This window comes from Pogona vitticeps, chromosome 2 (assembly GCF_051106095.1).
Source record: "Pogona vitticeps strain Pit_001003342236 chromosome 2, PviZW2.1, whole genome shotgun sequence".
In the NCBI taxonomy this organism is placed as follows: domain Eukaryota; kingdom Metazoa; phylum Chordata; class Lepidosauria; order Squamata; family Agamidae; genus Pogona; species Pogona vitticeps.
This window is the reverse complement of record NC_135784.1, coordinates 250,534,094-250,554,931: the sequence shown is the minus strand read 5'-3', so window position 1 is coordinate 250,554,931 and position 20,838 is coordinate 250,534,094. Positions and strand designations below refer to the sequence as shown.

Genomic DNA, 20,838 nt, shown 5'->3' with positions numbered 1-20,838 from the left:
ACAAAATGGTGCTATTCACAAACAAGAGGATGGTTTCAGCAGGCTCAAGGAAACTGCAAGAGTTATAAAAGTACAAAAACAAAAGGGGGAGGAATAAAGACCCCAAAGCCCATGTGTGCTCAATTGGCATGAAATACTGAATGTTAATGGCACATGGAAAACCAGCAGTGGAATGGAATGGATTAGAATCAAATGGAATGGCTAGCACCATAAACAGGAGAACTTCACATTTATTTGCTTGTTTATTTGAGGATCCCACATGTACGTGCATAATATGCGTACAGAGAGAGATTTTAAATAATCAAAGCTGAAAATATTCCAGTCTTCATTCTAATATTTTTTTACTGATATTCCCATCTGAGTTCCGATGGGGGAAATAAATCTGAAAGAGATGGCAAAAGTACTAGTTGTAATCATTACCACACGTAATGAATGAGACTTTCCAGGTTTTGTCCAATATAAGCAAATGTGCATACTCAGTCTGGATGGCATAAATCAACTTCATTGGGCATAAACATCCAGGTCATTGTAGTCTTCAGCAAGCAAGAAACCTATCAACATTCAGGTAATGTTTTACTTTTTTCCCCCATTTAGAAATGTTCCATGTTTTTATTATCTGTATTAAGGACAGATGTGTTTTGTTAGTGTTACAGTTACCATTTTTCAAATGTATCACTGACATTTTATATGCTATGCCCCAAGGGTCTTCCTAACCAGAAATAAACAAACTGTCTCCTTTAAGAGGAATCTGAGGATCAAATGTATGCCAAAGATAAAGTGTTTATTTAAAAAGAACACAATTTTAATTGAACAAACAAGAGCATTTTGCTTTTTTGTTCATACCTTTTTAAAAACACTTTTCACATATTCATTAGAATTTTTAATTAATTTTTACTGCATTAATTTCCCCCAGAGATAGTGAGTGAAATAATTTCCTGGGATGTGGTTAAATTATTCCTATAGCCTTCCAAGCAGCTGAAACAAAAATGTAACATTTGGTACTATAAAAATCTCCACTGTTTTGACCAACATTGCAGGTTGTCATGGAAGTGAAGATTTTCAGAGCAGATTAGTCAGTCAGAGGGGTTTCCCAACCCATATGGCTTCTTACCTGAAGATCTATCAATTCAGAGAAGGGCTGCCTGGCATAAATCCTCCTAGACTTTCAGATTTAGATACAGAAGTTTCTATGACTGAACCTTGTCACTTATTGCACTTTTTCCTTCCTCCCTCTCCAGGTGAGTGGAAAAAGTCTCCTTGATGACAGCAAGAGCAAATACCAGGGAAGCCTATGAAGTCTCTTTGGAAAACCTAACTCTCCAGGCCTGGACTGGTGCCATGGATAATATGCCATTGCCAACAGCATGCAGCTGGAACTACACAATTGCAATAAACTGTTATCCTTAGACATCTTTAGTTGCAGCATTTTTTTCCCCTATTACAGTGGGGTCTTGACTTGAGAACTTAATCCGTATTGGAAGGCGGTTCTCAAGTCAAAAAGTTCTCAGGTCAAATCTGCATTTCCCATAGGAATGCATGGAAAACCATTTGATCCGTACCTGCTCTTTTCCGTCCATAGAAACTAATGGGAAGCTGCTATTCCGCCTTCGACCACTAGAGGGGATTATTTTGTTTCTTTTTTTCTTAGGTCAAGAAAGGTTCAGGGAAGGCAGGGTCCAGGCAGTACCAGGCAGTCTGAAGACTGTCTCCCAATCCACTCTCTAAACGCTGGGAGGAGAGAGGAAGCAGACAGGCACCCTTTTCACTGGCCAACAGATAACTGAAAGTTCACATTTTGCACTTTCCCTGCCTCCCACGTGGGTTTTTTTCAGTTCTTAACTCAAATCTAAGTACTTAAGTCAAGTCAATATTTTCCTACGAGAGCGGTTCTTAAGTCAAAATGTTCTTAACTCGAGCCGTTCTTAAGTCAAGACCCCACTGTATTTCATCCAATATACCGCAGTATGAGTGGGTGTGTATTCTGTTGCCATGGGCATATTGGAGGCTGGGTGCACCATCACATGGAAGGAGTATTGTACCTTGCTTCTTAAAAAGGTGTTTACATGCAGCTTGCAACATGCTTTTTAAAATATAGGCTTAAAATAGTCATTGGTCCTCTACGTGTGCACATAGAGGCACAAAGTGAAAAAGATAGAAAGACACAACAGCAGTCAACGGGGTACAAGGTGTAGTGGCAAAAAAGGAGAGGTGGAAAAGCACTAAACAACCCACACAAAGACACTACAAAACAATACAACAGATAAGCCATGCTTTCAAAAAGGTATAAAAAAGCAACAGATAGTGATGGAATAAAGCATTTTAGTAAATGCTCTTTCATGCTTGAATTCTACTTGCCCATATTGCTAGGTGAAGAGAGATTAATGAAACACTGACAGTGAAATTCCATGGCCTACTGAATGTTAGATGATGCCAAAGATGATCATGTTAACTCATGGTCAAGTTAGCCCTCTTGGCTACAAGAAACAACACCCTGGGTTATACCTTCTGTTAAACGGTTTCTAATTTTGATACAGCCAGAACCTATGTGTTTGAGATTGTGTGAGGGAAACTGCAGGGTAGGGGTGGCATGTGGATTGAAGCAGAGGGCACCTCATGACAAAATGTCAAAGGGAGACACTTCCTTTGCCGTAATCATGAGTCCCCTTACTAGCCACACTCACTCATTGCCCAATGCATTTACATGGCTGTCCCACTGTTCTTCATCTGTTGAAAACAGCAACTCTTCAAATGTTACTTTTGAGGCCACATCTCTCAGAATACACAAGGCAGTGGTTGAGGACTCTGGAATTTACAATCCCTCAAAGCTTTACTATTGAAAAGGGAATGTCTGAAACAGATAAGCAGGGGCTATAGCACGAACTGTATGGACTAAACGTGATGGCACTGCACATCCTTTTAGAGACCAGAATATTCCTGTATGGTCTACTGTCCCTAAACTTGGAAAAAATCACTTTCTGAACTATTATTCCCTCTGGCTGTTGTGGGTTTTTCGGGCTCTTTGGCCGTGTTCATAAGGTTGTTCTTCCTAACGTTTCGCCAGTTTCTGTGGCCAGCATCTTCAGAGGACAGCACTCTATTATTCCCTCTGTTCATGGACCTTTCCAGAGCTACTGGCCATGCTGGCAAGAAAAACCTGGGACTAATGGTCCCTAAAAGAAACATTTTGACGCTTTGGTTTGTCTTCATTGAGGATGAAAGAACTGCCATCAGCATGCTGAGAGCATCAAGGAGCTTATGGCATTTTCCCTGTTTGCTCTAAGTTACAGAAACAAATGTCTTTGTCCAACATCCTGTGACATGTCCCACTTGTATGGCGCTCTTCACTATCTCTCACTTGCTGTTACTGAAGCTGGAGATCACCTTACTGAAATACATGGGCTAGGTGTGGATAATTTTCCACACAAGCTTAGTAGAAGCCTATGCAATAGACCACTGCACTGTGCTTGAACTGCTCTCCAAGCAGGTGGGCTTTCACAAAAAATTATTGAATCTTTTTGTATTTCTATCGTATGATTTACTGTATGTTGTGAAATGCCCAGAATGTAATAAAGTTAATGGGGCAGTATAATAGGGAAAAGGAAAGAGAGAGAGAGAAGGATGATGCCCATAAAACACATTGCACATCTTGGAATCTCATAAGTATGGAGAGCAACTACAAGTATGCTCACGTATTTCTCACTGTCTTGTTCTCAAACACATGTGGAAAGAGTTGGGAGCTTTATGGAACCTTCAAGTTTAGGCAACCTAAATTAGCCAAATCTTTTTATTGAAACTTCCGAATGAGCTAAAAGCAGAATTTGAACCTAAAGATCACAGAATCCTCCACCTAGCATAGCCACTGGTTCTGGAAAGATGTATGGGCAGATGCACAACAGTGTAACTCCCTTAGTCATTGCTGTGCTGTTTGAAGTACTCTATAACTGACAGAGTTAAACCCTGAAAGAAGAAGAGAGGGGTGATGGCTCAGTGGGACAATTAATATTTTGTAGCATATGCAGGTAGGGTGTAAAAAGAATTCTGCCTGAAGCCCTGGACAGTCTCGCTGTTGAGAGCTGATGATACTGGGCTAGAGGGACTGATGGTCTAAGTCAATATAAGATAGCTTCCTATGTTCCTTAATTGGCCTTCTCGGCCACACTAGATGCTGTTCCAAGACCTCTGTTCAGAGCATGTTACCATAGTCTCTTGAGACTAAAGGATGCCTGCATGTATGTGTGTTCCTGAGTATGGAAAAGTCATGCTATTACACTACATGTCCCAGATGCCAATGCCTATGTTGGGTGGGGGATTTGAGGCATCGCTGTCCAAAGGAATATGTTTCCTGTACTCTGGTTTCCAATAAGCAAGAAATGCTGTGCTAGAGACAAAGCAGTAAGCCTTATCATGAAAAGCATATTTCAGCGGTGTATTTGTTGCTATTGAGACAGAGTTTCAGCCCTGGATGAGGAGGGAGAATCAATATTAATCTGCCCATACTTGTAATGGAAGGATGTGGTCACATAAAGTATTGCTTGAGAGTGCCAGGCTCAAGTTGGAGACCAAAGACAGATTCCTGTATGTTTGCTATGGAAACAACAGACCATAACATTGTATTTGATATGGAAAAATCAATCACACTGTTGCTAGCTAGAAACCATTCAACTCTGAGACAAGAATATAAAGTACCTCAAGCAGTTGTTAAACAGAAGAGGTTTCATGATTATTTAATCACTTTAGAGGTCAAACCAATTAAAATATCATCTGTCAATACTTCCCTCTTAAGATTTGTTTGCTCTGGGAATGAATGTTTTTGTGGTTATCTATTGTTCTTGATTTAAATGGTGATGTTGCAGAGTAATAAAATATCAAAGCAAAACCAGTGCTGGCATGAAATACAATATGGTTTTTCCAAGCAGAAATAACTTACTTATTTCATTTTATTTCAGAGATTAATAAGGTAGCTCTTCTAAAGTGACGTACAAAATTAAAACCATAAAGACCCATAACAAAGCATCGATAAAACAATAACCATAAACTATAGAATGTTACAATTAAGCCCATTTCTCATATGCACAGTGACTTTCAGAAAAGTCTCTCAATTATATGCCACACAGGGGTAGATTAGATATAAGTCTATATATGAAGGTCTCTCATGACAGAACTTCGTGGTCAATATTAACCGAAACAGAGGTCCAGGAACAGGGGGGCACTCTTAGAAAAATATATTCCTTGTCCCCATTAGCCTAATTGTTTTGATAATGGTAACACAACCAAGGTCTGCAGTAGTTACTTCACAGTCTGGGTAGCTTGGTATGTTTGAAAACTGTCCATTGAGCAGTACCATAGCTATTGGCTTTGCTCGGGTCATCTGAGTTTAGCACATGTGGCAAAAGGAAGGACTGCATTTAGTCTCCTAAACATTCATAGTTTAGCAATACCCACGGCGACCATAAGGAATGTGTGTGTGTGTGTGTGCATATTGTCTGTTGCAATGAAAACCCAAATCACACACTACCCTAAGTTTTACTTCAAAACACATTTGTTGAGGCTTCTAAATTCTTAATCAGAGTATAAAAATAGTGAACTTTGTTATTTTTTTAACAGATTAATTCCATTTTCAACTGTATCCTAGATCGTATCTAGTGAAAACCCTATACACTATATACTTACAAATAACTACCAGAGTCACAAATACTCCTTATGCACAGCATTAAATGATCTATTTCTGTAAAATGGAAGATGTAGCAGGTGCTTGCAGTGCAAAATGCCTTCTTTAAATGTGTCACAAAATTTCTTTCCTGATTTTTTCTTCTAATAATGCTCACTTTTAAATACAGTGGTGCCTCGCTAGACAGTTACCCTGCATGACAGTTTTTTCACTAGACATTGACTTTTTGTGATCGCTATAGTGCTTCACAAAACAGTGATTCCTATGGGGGAATTTCGCTGGACAATGTTTGGTCCCTGTTTCGCAAACCGATTTTCGCTAGACAACAATTTGCTTTTCGCTAGACAATTATTTTGCTAGACAGCGATTTCAGTGAAATGGATTATCATTGTCTAGCGAGGCACCACTGTACAGAACTAGAAAACAGTTACATGGGACAAAATGCAGCCTGCTTGGGTATGCTTCTAATGCTCATTTTATGCTCCTTGGAATTAATCAGTTGTAGGAAATGGTACGACAATAGCAGACCTTACGATGCTGAATGTTTTACAACTAAGCTGTTTCTTTCCAGCCATCATCTGCCACCGTGACCGAACAACTGATGGTCAGCACTGTTTTTGTCAGATTTGGACAAGAGAATCAATAAAATGACACAGGAACAGCTCAGTGGGAACAGATACCAGTCATGCTACTGGCCTTCCGGGACCCACAAAAGCATGGGGCTGCTTTTCCATGTTAATTTCTCTTCAGCACTCTTGGGGTTATCACCTTCTTTGGCCCCTCTTAATTAAAAACTGCCTCTCGTTAAAACTCCCTGGCAGACTTTTTCCTCCTGTCAGCCCATTTTGCTGGCTGCTGAGAGAAGAAATTAAAAGAGGGAGGAAGTTCAGTGAACCTTGTAAAGAAACATTGCCTACATCCTATGTTTTTATCTTTGATTTCTATGGGAAACACACTTTATTTCTTCTTTTTTTCAATTCACATTTACTGATGACCACGGCCGCTTTTGAAATATGTTGAATAACTATGATGTCTGTACAAATACATGTCATTGTTCTGAATGCTTCTCCAGCAACTTCTGATTCCCTGAGATTTCAGGACTTGAACCTGAAACTAAGGAGCAAGTCACTGTGGTATCATAAGAGTCAAGCCCCCCGCATAACAGTTATTAAATATGTGTGCATATGTATGTGAGACAAACAGGCAATATTGATTTATTGCACTCCCTTCTATATATATATTTAATCAAGTATGTTGGTATTTTATGTGGCACGTTTCTCACAAAACTCAGACCTGAGACAGCTTAAATGATAGTTAAAACAATAGGAGTAAATTTCACTGGAGTTATAAAGAGATAACCAGTGTAGCATAGAGGACAGAATGACAGATGGCAATTCAGGAGCCCTGGAATTGAATCCCTGCTTGGCTATGGAAACTCTCTGGGGTGTTGAACTGGTAAAACCACTCCTTAAATAGGTGCCTTGAAAACCCCATTAGCGTTGATATATGTTTGTTACAATTTTATTTATTTTATTTATTTATTTACAGTATTTTTTAGCCACACCATTACCAGTGGCTTCTGATGGCACATAATGTAAAATTTAAAATATTAAAAGAGAATTAAACTCATTCTATTTTTAAAGTACAGTTAAATTGAAAACACTTCAAAATCACTTAAAATACCAGCCTTACTTCGACTTAAAAAGAAAGCAAAAGAACTACCACACCGGTCAGAATCTAGTGATCTGAGGCTATTAATTGCTAAAGGCCAGGCTAAATAAAAAGGTTTCTTTTTCCCTGATGATAAAAGTACAACAAGGAGGATGAAAAAAAACCTAAACTCTTTTGGCAAAGACCATCTCACAATAATAACTATGCAAATGTTTGACAAAAAGAACTATTTGAATGGTTGAAGGTGAAGGTGTTTGCTTTTCACTGTATCTAAACAAGAGTTAGGTGACCACATGCCAGAGATTCTTCAACTTTGGATTTCTTACATTGGCAGGGGTTTGGACAAGATGAATCACATGAACCTGTTGATCTATACATTTCTGCATGAGACTATGAGACCGGGAACCCTAGTTGATGTTTTTAGAAAAGAAAGATGTTTAGAAATGTACCAAACTTTAAAGAAAGGTTTTTCAACACCACAGTGTTTAGGCTTGGTTGTTGTGCTTGTTAAGTGCCTTCAAGTCGCTTCTTATAGAGACCCTATGAATGACCAGTCTCCAAAATGTCCTAGTCCTCAACAGCCCTGCTCAACTTTTGCAAACTCATGCCTGAGGCTTCCTTTAGAGAATCAATCCATCTCCTCTTTAGTCTTCCTAGTTTCCTCTTGCCTTCAACCTTTCCGAGCATTATCGTCTTTTCCAGAGAATTTTGCCTTCTCATAATGAGGCCAAAGTATGATAGCCTCAATTTTTTTTCCTCCAGAGATATTTCAAGCTTGATTGGTCTAGGATTGTTGGGGTTCAGGCAATGAGCAGGCTGATGGGCTTTGTGGTGATAGGATAGCAAAGAGTCTCTTAGCAATAGATAGAAGAAGTCAGCCACACACACAGATGGATGTCTGCCAACAGTACTCCTGGTGGGCGACTCAGCAAGGAAGCAGAATGAGAAGTCTTCTCCATCTGTGATGTTCTCTCCCTCTGCCACCAGGAGACTGTCCTTTTATTAACATTACAAGGTCACAGGTAGTGACAGCATTACAGATAGTAGACAGGGTCCAGATAGGACAATGGTTACATTAGGGTTGGTCTGGATAAAGGCAATTAATCAAGCCCTCTGATTGGCCTAAGGAAAGGCTTCTATGCCAAGCTCTCTATGATAATGAGAAGGAGGGAGAATGATGGCAGCTCCTTCCCTCAGAAGCAGCCACAGGATGCTAGGAGAGTTTTCCCTCACTAGAACACCCATGTGGCTTAGCAACCTCAGGAATGGTACCCCCACATAGGATTTTTTTTTCTCTGCAGAGTATCTGCAGAGCTCTCCTCCAGTGTACTGTATTTCAAATGAAACTTTTTTTCTGTTCGCTTTCTTAACAGCAGCAATAAAACTAAATTAATGTCTAAGTGTGTTTTGCGTGGGATATTATTTCTTCCATATGCTTGAATTTATGCCCTGATATACTTTACTTTTTGAGATGTCGGCCTTTGGATAGACTGACTGCACAGTGGTACAAAACTGTTCATTACCTCAAATTAAACATAATTTACTTTTGCAGTAAGGAAGGTCTCAGATACAATGCTGCTTTCTTTATAAAGCAACACTTTTAAATGATTTATAGTACTGCACAGGCGTGGAAAATATGTGGAATGATGTACATGTAATGGCCACATGGATTTTACCAGAAAGTGTTTTGAATAGGTGCTGACACAAAGCTAGCTGTTTTCTAAAAATTCATGTGACTTTCCATTATGCTGTCCTTATATACTTATATATATAATGTCCAAGCTGCTTTCTAGTTGTCACCCTTAATACCATTCAAATAAGGCAGAAAGTACCATAACTTAGTAATGAATATTTTGGCATGGAAGGTCTTTTGCAGTTAAAATACAACAAGGGTTTCAACATGGTCAATTGGAGAGAATAAAAAGCATTTCCCTGTCCTGCGTTTTTGAACAAAATGTGCTTAACAGTTTCTGCTTTCTGGTTAAGCATCATGGGCAGCTGCATACAGTAATTGCTGGCAGAATTTAATCTGATGGAATTAATGATGTAGAAGGCATTTGTATTTTAGACAGAAATTTTCAGTATTTCTTAGTATGAATGCTACTGATGTGATTGTGTCTATGAATAAACAAAAGCCCAAGTTTAGGAAATAATTTATCATAGGGCATGATCACACAGATGTTTGTCCCAGGTTGAGTCAAAATTATCTATTCTACAACCTGGCGTTTACATTGCTGTGTCTATCCACACAGACATATTTAATTATCCCAGGAAGGTGTCATTTGTCAAGATTACCCTAGGTCAGAGAGACCACAGTAACCAATCAGCCACACTACCCTAATTTTCCTTATGCGGGTAAAATCCAAGAGGGTTAAAAGAGCAATACTTCAAGGGCAATTTCAACAGTTACAGAATAATTAAAGAACTGTGGAACAAAAGTTAGCAGTCAAAAAGTCTGAGGCAAGAACAATTCTAGTTCAGTCCCACAAGAAAATATGATAGCTAGCTAACATGCATTAATATTACATCCTGACATAGCTTCAGCATAATTCCAGAGCACATACAGAGTGCAAGTCATGTGAGCAGCAGATGAGCATAGCATTTTCCTGAGATAACTAAGCTAAACTAATAAGCTTTTCTCCCCATTTGTATGCCCAAATTCCAGTTTCCAGTCCCTTCCAGAAAATCTACCAATCAAGCCTTGACTTTCTTTGAACATTCTCAAAGAAAATAGTAACTTCTTCCCTTTCCCGCATCCAGCTAATTGACTCCTGTTACAGAATGACTCTGTACCAAGGACAGAGCTTAGTCTGGCTTTCAAGTTTCCATTCCCATAAAGATGGCACAGCTGGTTGCTGCCTTCCAAATAACAGTGGCACTTTCTCCCCATTCACCCAGTCAGCACATCATAAGCATGATTTTCTAGAATAGCAACAAAAACCATGATTCCCTTTTTCCCACCAGTCTCTTGACATGCTCCAAGTATCCATATGTCACATAGCACCACATCCCCTCACCCTTCTCTGTCACTGTCATCACTGTCTATCCCACTTCTTTAGCATTCTGTTTCCCCTTTTACAATGTTTAGCAAGTGAAATATTAATAACCTGACAAGCTATGGTATGCATTTAAATTAGTGTTGTTTCAGTTTAGCACTATAGCATTAAATATAGGTGTGTGTGTGTTTTCAAAATACAATTTACAAATTTCATTGAAGTTGTAGTCCTTTTCAGTGTGAGCACAAGGCAGTCAAAAGGAGTAAAATTTACTCCCATACCGTGCCCCACAGTTCAGCTCATCAGAGAGGTAACTGGGAATACCCAGTGTGGCTATTCCACCCGAACACATACCATAACCCGCTGGCATAATTTTTATAAAGGAATTATGTGCACCACTTAATGCGATTTTGATCATCATGATTCCCAACCTGACTTCTTTGTAGAATACAGTAAACACATAAGGGTCCAAAATGAGCAAAAATTAATACAAGACCCTATCTTATTTTGAGGGAAACAGGGCAACTTGGTTTACACAATGATATTGAATGTACAGTCATGCCTACGACAAAAACGCATTACAATGACGTTTTTGCAATCGCTTTTGCAATCGCAAAACAATGGTCTGAATAGGCTTTTTTCGCTTTGCCATGATCGGTTCCCTGCTTCGGGAACCGATTCTTAACAAAATGACGATTTTCCTACAGCTGATCGGTGGTTTCAAAATGGCTGCCGGGTAAATAAAATGGCTCCCCGCTGTTTTCTGGGATGGATTCCTCGCAAGACAGCCACCAAAAATGGCCGTCCTATGGAGGATCTTTGATGGACAGTGAGTTTTTAGCCCATTGGAACGCATTAAATCGGTTTTAATGTGTTTCAATGGGTTTTTATTTTCGCATTACAATGTTTTCATTCTACAGCGATTTTGCTGGAATAAATTAACGTCGTAATGTGAGGCACCACTGTATTACTCACCACCAGTAAAACATCTCTAACTTGATGAACTACCAAAGATCTCAGGAAAATACTACACATCTGTAATCCATGTTGGTGATTATATTGTACTGAGTTTAAAGTAGTGATGCCTCTGAGAAGATGAGTTGGTACCACTGCCATACATGTTCTAGATCAGTAGTTCCCAACCTTGAATGACCTAGGTGTTAGACTGCAATTCCCAGAAGCCTCCGCCAAGCTGTGTTGGCCAGGGTTTCTGGGACTTGTAGTCCAAGAACACCTGTGTTACCCAAGGCAAAACAGCCTCCCCCATCTTGCTTTCATCATGTCACTTTCACACGATGAAAGCAAAAACTGAGGGGGTGGGACTAGCGTGCTTCTTTATTGCACGCCAAAGACACACATGTTATTAGCTAAAGTGGGACAAAGGAGGCAAGAAAGCAAGACCAGGAGGGAACTATAGACTGTTGTGATGTGGAGTAGAAGAAAGGAAGAACGTGTGAGTAAATTGACACATAGGGCATGGTTTATGCTTGTAGGAAGGAAATGGGAAGCCAAATGGGAGAACCAAGAGGGTATGGGACTGTTAAGTCTAAACATTAAGTGTAATTATTGAATTGTTGGCTTCTGCTTTATGTGCTTGCTACTAAAACATATGTGAAAAATTCCATACCTGAAGCACTGCATGTATAATCCATGATTATGCCAGAAATAAAAAAATAAAAAAGTATCATAGACAAACATCAAGTGTTTCCTAAAGCAATCATGTGCTTGATAATTGTGTTATTCTGCTGTTTGGTGACAGATAAGCAAACACGTCAGCGGTTACTAATAGACAAAACATATCTCCTCTCATATATATCTTTTTTTAAGGCATGATACATAGTTTATTGTGGTTAAATGTGTGGCAGTGATTTAGTGGGAAAGGGAAAAGCTCCTAATGTTTGGTATGAGGTTCCGCCCTCCCCTTCTTTCTTTCTTAAGTAAAATAAGACAATGCAGTTTCCTTGTCCTCATGACAACTAACTCCTTTGTCTAATTTCCATTTGTTTCTGTGGCAGCTAAAACACCTTGAAATTACCTTCTCCAGCATGGAAGAGTGATTTTCCCCTTTCTCTAACTGTCATAGTGATTAGAATTTTAATTAGTTAAATGGAGAGAGCGCAGAGGGAGGAAAATCATTGGGGGGGGTGAGCGGGAGGCACATGAAAGATTCACAATTGCAAAGGAGACAAAGAGACATTTTCTCCAGCCTGGGTGTTGTATCAGCAAGTCCATATACCGCTGGCCTCCTAGCTGCCGCTGCCACTGCCCCTACTGGCGTAGGTCCATTTAGGGGCCTGAGGAAACACACTTATCAATGCCCAGTGATAAGCCAGGGCAGGTTGATCATGGGTTTTGTTTGGTTTGGGTTTGAAAGACCAAAAAAACAGTTTCATTGCAACAATCCAGAGCTCCCCAAAAAGGGAAAGGGGATGGAGGATCTGCAAGCTGTAATCCAAAAAAGAACAGAAGGAAGGAAGGAAGGAAGGAAGGAAGGAAGGAAGGAAGGAAGGAAGGAAGGAAGGAAGGAAGGAAGGAAGGAAGACAGACTTTTTTTGGATCTGGCACATCTACTGCAAACTTCCCCTCCCCCACTTCTGCAGACTAGGAATCACAGTAAAGAATCTGTCTGCCATTCAAATGTGTTGAACTACAAATTCCCATCCAGTAGGTCATTGCTGGTGAGCAAGAGTGGGAGGTCTAACCTAGCTACCTCAGCATAGTCTCCTGGATCACAATTGTAATTCTGTCTGCTCTTTCAATCTGTTATGCTGAAAATGAAGTGGATTCTTCTTAGGCCTAGAGAATGGGTTGTGCCATATGCTTTCCCCCTGTCCTTTAATATCTTTTAAGTGCCTCTGCAGCTTCTCTGATCTCCTGCTCTCCTTTTTCAGTTTCAGTGTCTGCTGTATTCTTTACCCAGCCAGCAAAAAAAAAGTACACTTGTTTCCGCCCCCAGTAAGAAGTAAGAGGCTTTTTTGGTTTCTTTACTTACTATGATGAGTAGCACAGCACTGAGTACTCATTGCGAGATGTTGAAATAAAATATATTTATGTAGGCTACACTTTACTCTTCTAAAGTATTCTCTATTTTCTCAATCATAATGCTTTTTATCTCTCCTGGCCCTCACATTCTTTCCACTGGTGAGAGGGGATTAATATAATAATTACATGCTGCCAAGTCACTTGTGACTTATCACAACCCTTCCCAGGGATGTCTAGGTAAAAAGTGCTCAGAAGTACCATTCCTTATTTTGAAGGCATCCTGGGACTGTACAGTTTGCCCAAGGCTGTACCAGCTGGCTGGTACATGAGGCCCAGTGGGGAATAGAACTCTCAAGCTCTGGCTATCTAACTCATTCAACTGTCCAGTTAGCAAAGGAATGGATTAACAGGTGCTATTTACCCGTATTTTTCGCTCCATAAGACGCACCTTTCCATAAGACGCACCAATTTTTTAGGAGAAGAAAACAAGAAAATATAATCTGTTTTCTTCGCTCCATAAGACGCACAGACTTTCCACCCCCCTGTTTTGTGGGGGGAAAGTGTGTCTTATGGTGCGAAAAATACGGTAGCTCCCTTCAAAATACCTGCTATCCAGTTGGCCTGATAGTGCATAGCCCGCACTGAGCAATTATGGAAGCTGTAGTCCATTTTTGAAGGGCCACAATTCTCTACCCTTTGTATATGTATATCTTCGTGACTGAGATAAGGACTTCCTTACATTTCTGGAATAAAGGACAATCTAGTAATTTTAATGTTTGTTTACTAAAAATGTACAGTTTCACATGATTTGTCTCTATTTAGCCTCTTCCATACATTCCAAATGGACAAAAGAAAGATACATGGGTAGAACCAGTAAGCACTGTTCCATGATTAGACTATATTCAGTTCCTATACCTGTACTAAGGGTAGCTGTCTTATTTATTAGTTCACTTAGTCCACCTTTGGTCTGAACTCTGACTTCAGACCCCCACTAAGGTGCCGCCATCGTTGCCCATGCCATGGGGGAGCAGGCCGGGTAGGTGGGACTCGTCAGCCTTGGGAGGCAGCTCATCTAGGAGAAGGAAAACTCTGATTTCAAACCTCCACTGCCTTGTGGCTATATCCATTGATGGAAACGACTTCAGGAGTCAACCTTGAGGCAAAATCCGGAGCCAAAGTCCTGGAGGCAGTTCGTGTCATTCTGGCAACTCCTGCGACATCGCTGGAACCAGTTGTATTGGCTCTTGTCTTTCCATTGGACTATTTCAGTGATGTGGAGAGGGGGATTTGCTGCTTGGATAACAGCCTATCCTCCATATTATTTTCCGTGGAGAGGACACTCCAGCTTCGCATACGTCGAAACACTAGACGCTGTTCCAAGTCCTCCATACAGAGCACATTACGATAGCCTCTCGAGACTGAAGGATGCCTATGTAGCCCACCTTTCTCTCAATTCAGAAACTGTGACCCAAGGCAGTTTTCACAATTGCAAGGAAAAAAAATCTGATCCATCTACTGGGAAAAGGTGGGATGGATAACTGTCTTCTGACAGAGCAACCCATTTGGCCTATTGCTCTGATGTTGGTCTTACTGCCTTCCCAGTAAATAGATCAGATCTGTCACTTTTAATTTCCCATAGACCCTGAAGCAATGCTATACCAAAGCACTGTGGGAAGCAGCCTAGTGAAATTGACCAGGTCAAAGGTGCTGGGTCCTTTTTGACATAGCCCTACACAGCAACTAAAATATTGTCTGAAATTTTCATATGGTTATTCCTCTGGTCTGCAACTAAAAGACTCCCTCCTGTTCTTTGGAGAATCTTTGTCCATTTCTTTGCATACATTCCTTTAGAGTAACAAGCAGATTTTCTTGACCTTTTCTTTCAGAATAAAACACTTGACATAGTTGTAATTCATGAAAAATCAATCTATAGAAAGTGTGTTCAAGTGATTACAGGTGAATTTTTGATCTAAATAAAGGTGAAAATGAGGTCATAGAGAAAAATCCATGTTACAATGAAAATAAAATTAGAGAGCAAAGTTCAAAGAACAACTGAACACAAGTTCTAAATAGTAGTAGTAAGGTAATGATTACAGCTCAGTTCAACAGTAGTCTGTCATGAAGAGTTATAAAATATTCAGTTCTTTAAAAAGCCTCCAGTTTGTGAATGTAGGATATTGTGCTCCTATATCCATTATTCAAAATGCTAGGAAATAGCCTAACATTGCTGCACAGTATTGGGTCTGTGTTGCCAACAGGAAAAAAGGATGTTACGCTTTATATAGCAAAGGGCAGCCTGAATGTTGACAACACCAATGGCAGCAGTCAAGATGGTCTACAGGATACCCTCTTGTGCTCACTACATTCACAAAAAGATATCAGTCAGGGAACCCCCCCCCCCAAAAAAATCCTTTTTTTATCAGTTAATGACTTCTCACCCAAACACAAAGCAATTGTCAGGGCTGTTTTTCAACAAGTTATCTAGGTATCCACTAGGAGCCACAAAGTAATCAAAAAGCCAAAAAGCCCTGACAATTCTCTTTTATCTTAAGTAACCACCCATAATAAGTTAAAAAATAGCCCTGAAAGTAGATGTAAGTGAGGGTGAGTGGTGGACCGGACAGCTGTGGAAGGGGTGGGCAAAGGAGTGATTGGGGGGGAAAGGGTGGTCCTGTACCTCCCAAAATTGCAGTGTATCTGTAAATTCCAGAGCAGTAAAAAAAAAAAAGATTGGGCTCAGCTTTCAAGTCTTCCAAAACTCTTCTTCAGACATAGATGTCAGGGAGGAGGAGCTTCGTCTTGGTGAAGCTAGCAGCTCTCGGGAATAGCTCCCGGGGAAAGCTAGAACCACTTCGGTCTGGGACCCTCCCAGAAACGGGGGGCCAAGGAAGAGTCAGGAGAGACCCTTCTGCAGCAGCTGGTGAGCCACAGAAGTTAGAAGATTGGGCAGCAACTCGATTTTTCTTTCTTCTGGAAATTCACAGCAGCACAGACGAAGACGGGCGCCATTTTTGGCAACTAGCCAAAGACAGCTCCGTTCGCCGAGAATAAGAAAACAGAAGCACGGTGAAAGTATACATCAAAGTAAGTGGAAGCCCTTGTTCTATGAAAAACCTCATTAAATAAAGAACAAGTGATTGTGTACAAAGTTATGACCAAATGAGATAAGGATCGGCATTCCTAGCATACCAGCTTACCAAGCTGAAGGTTGAGTCATCTCTAAAGGAACAGCCAGGCAGAAATAGCCCGTGTCTCCATTAAAGGAGGAAAAATAACTCTTGAAGAATCAACTGACAGGCTTTGAAAAAATAAATTCTGTTGCAAGCTGTTCACTTTGGACCCCTTTTCCTCTTTGGATATATATTTTTAGACTGTGTGGGATTCTGCTTTCCGTGGATAATATATTTGCCGGGATTCTGATTGCTGGACCTCTTTTTTCGGGGGAGGAGAAGGAAGCCTCTGGAAGTAAAAGGAAGAAACGGACTGTGAGCTGTGAACTGGGGGCTATGTGGTTTGAACTGAACTGGGATCTTGACAAATGACATTCTAATAATAGAGTATTGCCGGGTGAAGGTTAAAACAAACTTGGAGAAGAGAAAAGAAGGGAAAAGAAGAAGCATATCAGCGACGTGTAAAAGGACTGAACTATAAAGACACTTGAGAGATTTATGTTTTAGATTCCATCTCTTACTTGAATGTACCTCCTATCTTATTGCTAATATGGTATAGTTGCAAGGTGAAATATTAGAAATATTGGATGTGTATTGGGGTAAAGGGGAGAGGGAATTTTAAGTGAAAATACTGGAAACAGAAAATGGAACCTCCCCCTGCGAAAATTACAGATCGGTGGCTAGACTGGAAAACTTCTTTTCAGATGTCACTGTTGCAAAAATTCATGCAGGTAAATTATTATATTGACCAGATGGAAGACGTGATTGGAGGCTCTAGGGGAGGGAAGGTAGCGGAGGTTAAATTACACCAAAAAGAGATCTCAGAACCGGCTGTATTGATGAAGATATCAGATAATATACAAGGGATGGAGGACCACCCAGTAAGCGATGTAGCGATAGCAGATAAGGAAACTGAGGTTGAAAAGCAAACTTTGAATGATATTGTTTCCCCTTTTAAAATATGGAAGAAAAAAGAGTCACAGAAACAAAACAAGCACAGGGAGGAAAGGGGAGGGGAGAGCAGAATTTATATTATTTTGGGTCTGCTGAGTGTATTCTCAAGAAAAAAGGAGGGTGAAAGAGGGGATATATTTCACAATTGGCCTTGGTGTTCTGATGCTGTGGGAATAACATAGATTTAAGCTGCATTACACGTATAAGTTGAAAGTTAAAGAGGTTAATACATAGACAAAATAGTTAGAAGAAGAAGAAGAAAAAGAAGACGAAAGATGAACCTTTATTGGAACATGAATAGATTAGATGTTTATGTACTTGATATGAAAGATTGAATGATTATGCATTTGATGTTTTCTTATTCTCAAAACCCTTTTTCCATCCCCCCCACTGCCCTTTGCCTTTTGTATTCCTTCCCCATTACCCAATAGTTTTGAAAATAAAATTAAAAAATAAAAAAAAGACATAGATGTCAGAAAGTTTCAGGACTTGAGGAGAAGCAAAAAGTCAACAATTAGGCAAGATGTTCTTGGAGATGAATCTGCAGTCTTCATCATACCTTGCCATCAATCTTCTTTCAAGAACAATGGTCATTACCTCTCATCAAGATTTTGGGGGTGGGGGATTCTGCTTTCTCCTTTTTCTCCAGTCTTCCAAAATTTTATAGCCTATAAGTTTAAAAGAGGGTTCTGGAGGACTTGAAGTCTCATATCACAAAAAAAAAAAAAAGCATTATTCAGATACGTGCAAAAGCTCAGCTACTCAATGGGGATGGGGAAATCATGGCAAATAAAAAGGCAGAAGTGCTTGATCCTGACTTCAACTTGGTCTTTCCCCAAAGGTAGTTGATTCTGGAGAAATCAGTGCAAAGAGATTGGATTGCTGTGGATCGATTATATGTTAAACATGGATCATGCTATTCAACACCCTCCTCCCCCCAAAAAGTAACTCTGAACAACCCTAATCTGGACTAGAAACATTATCTGGTTTTTATCTAAATCCCTCCTCCAGTGTATGAATGGGGGTGTCCATTGAGGCCACCCCCCCCTTTAAGAAAATATATATTGGGAAGGCTGTGCATTTTTCAATAAATCCAGATGGGAGGAAGTTTAAATATTCCCCACCCATTAACACGGCTCCCCGATCCAGATTAAGGTAGTAGGTGCACAGTTACTCTAGATGTGACAGGTTAGTGGCACACCTATGACTACATTAAGCCTTCACTCATGTAAACCGGTTCCAGGGACTGTTGTGTCTGGAGAAATGATTTCATATGTTGAGTACAGTATTGCCTCCATATTTGAACTGCAGCCCTGAAAGCCTTTCACTGAAATGTCAACTTGACTGTGAACTCACTAAGAAACCTTTGGTTCATGGATGGATGCTTGATTGATTCTGTAGGCTGCATTTCTTACCACTGGGAACCCATGACAGCTCACAATCGATTAAAACAATCCAACAAACACAATTAAAAACAGTGTAAGATATTGTATGAGAAAACAAACAACTAGGTTAAAAACCACAGTTTAAAAATACTTGAAAGTATACCCACCTAAGTTCAGTATATACAGCATCTCTTCATGTCTACTTACATTAAATCCTACCCAAAAGGCCTGCTGTCAGGAGGACATGAAGGAGGGGCCCAATCTGGCATTCAGGAGAGTGCAATCTGAGAGCAGCCACTAAAAAAAGCCATCTCTGGACTCTTCGCCTGAAACCTGTTGGGGTGAGACTGACAACTCGAACATGGTAATTGAAGGGCATAACTTATTCAGAAAGGAAGACATATGAGATATGTACACCTGTGAGGAAATCTACGATTTGGAGCATGGAATGCTGATACAGTGCATTTGGGTACAAATCAAAAGAAGCAGAAACGGTGACACCATTGAAGGGTCTGGTGCAGGCTGGGATGTTTCCTTCCTGAATTAGATTACAAAACATTCAAGGAGGAGAGATGTAGGAGTAATGGGCGACTCCAACTACCCTGGTATCTGTTGAAGGTCAGATTCAGTCAAGATTGTAAAGCGGAACAAATTCTTCCGTTGCCTTGCTAATGATATCACCTTTCAGAAGGTGAAAGAATCTACTTATTGCAACTTTAACAGGATTTTCAAAGTATCTGTGAAATGTTCATGAAGTGCTTTGCCATTCCCACACCTCAGTAAGTTTCCACAGTTGAGAGGATATCTGAACTGCATTGCCGTTCTTTCATTCCTTCATTTGATTTATATACTGCCCCATTAGTGCAAGCACTACACTGGGCAGTTTCCAAGATTAAAATGTACAGCCCTCAACACACACATCCCAAAAACACGTCCAAAAGCAATGAGAGATACAACAGTCAGTCAGTAAATCATAAATACAAATAACCCTATAAAATCTATAATTAATTAAAAATTGATGATGATAATCATAATCATAGAACAGGAGAGCTGAAAGGGACCCTATAGATCATGGACTCCAGCCCCTTTCAAGGAGACAGTGGTGGGAAGAAACTCCCAAACTTTGGCTCTGGGGCCAGATACCTGACCTAGATGGTATCCAGGAGAATCAGTTATTAAAGGCAACTTTAAATAATTCTGTCTTCACTAGCATTCTAAACATCTGGAAGAAAGGAGCCTAGCGTATCTCTGATGGCATTTTGTTCCAGAGGCTAGGGGCCACAATCAAAGTCTTTTCAGGCTTGTCTAACGCTCGTCCACTACATCATGCTGGCTCTTCGGATGTGATACTTTGGAATAATTTCTGTACCTTCTTGATAAAAAGTCTGCTTTAATGGAAAACATGATCAAAACAAAAACAAACCCAGAATAAAACCCACGTGAATTATGCTGTAAAGACATATGTAAAAAGAGCAGCCAGAACCAGGTAACAGAAAATATCAAAGGAAAACCAGCATACTGGGGATACCAAATATTAAAAGAGAGTCATCACAGTATAGTACATTCTTGTATAAACAAATGCTGGATAGGCTTGACAAAATAGATCAATAAGACCAAGGGTCTAAAGGAACCAATTTTTAAAATAATGTTAAATATTCATATTATTATGTCTTCTGTCCAAACTGAAAAAACAACAACACGACGACCTTGTACTAAAAGCATACAGGTTATTTGTCTCTACAGTAATTAAAAAATTAAATATAATGTTTCACAGTTTGTAGTTATATAATATTTTATAGGATTCTTCATACTTCACATGAAGCATCAGTAATTCTTATATCAATCCTGGAAGGTAGGTTAGGATTTATATCATACCTTATCATGGGTTTGGTAGGTCAAAATGGCAGAATTTTGAATTAACATGGCTAATAATGGCACTTGCCATACCCTGCAGTCTTCCCTGTTCACTATTCATTTATCTGCAGTAGCTGATAGCAAAGTGTGGGGTGCAT

General features: G+C 39.9%; 1 long non-coding RNA gene across 1 annotated transcript in view; it reads left to right on the top strand.

The window, feature by feature from the left end:
- The window catches only part of LOC110077531 (uncharacterized), a 101,698-nt gene extending 81,450 nt beyond the window's left edge, over positions 1–20,248 (top strand). Inside the window, exon 3 of the long non-coding RNA XR_002300296.3 lies at positions 1,239–20,248. This is a non-coding gene — a long non-coding RNA (uncharacterized LOC110077531). The remainder of the gene's footprint in view (positions 1–1,238) is intronic.
- Positions 20,249–20,838: the final 590 nt, after the last annotated feature.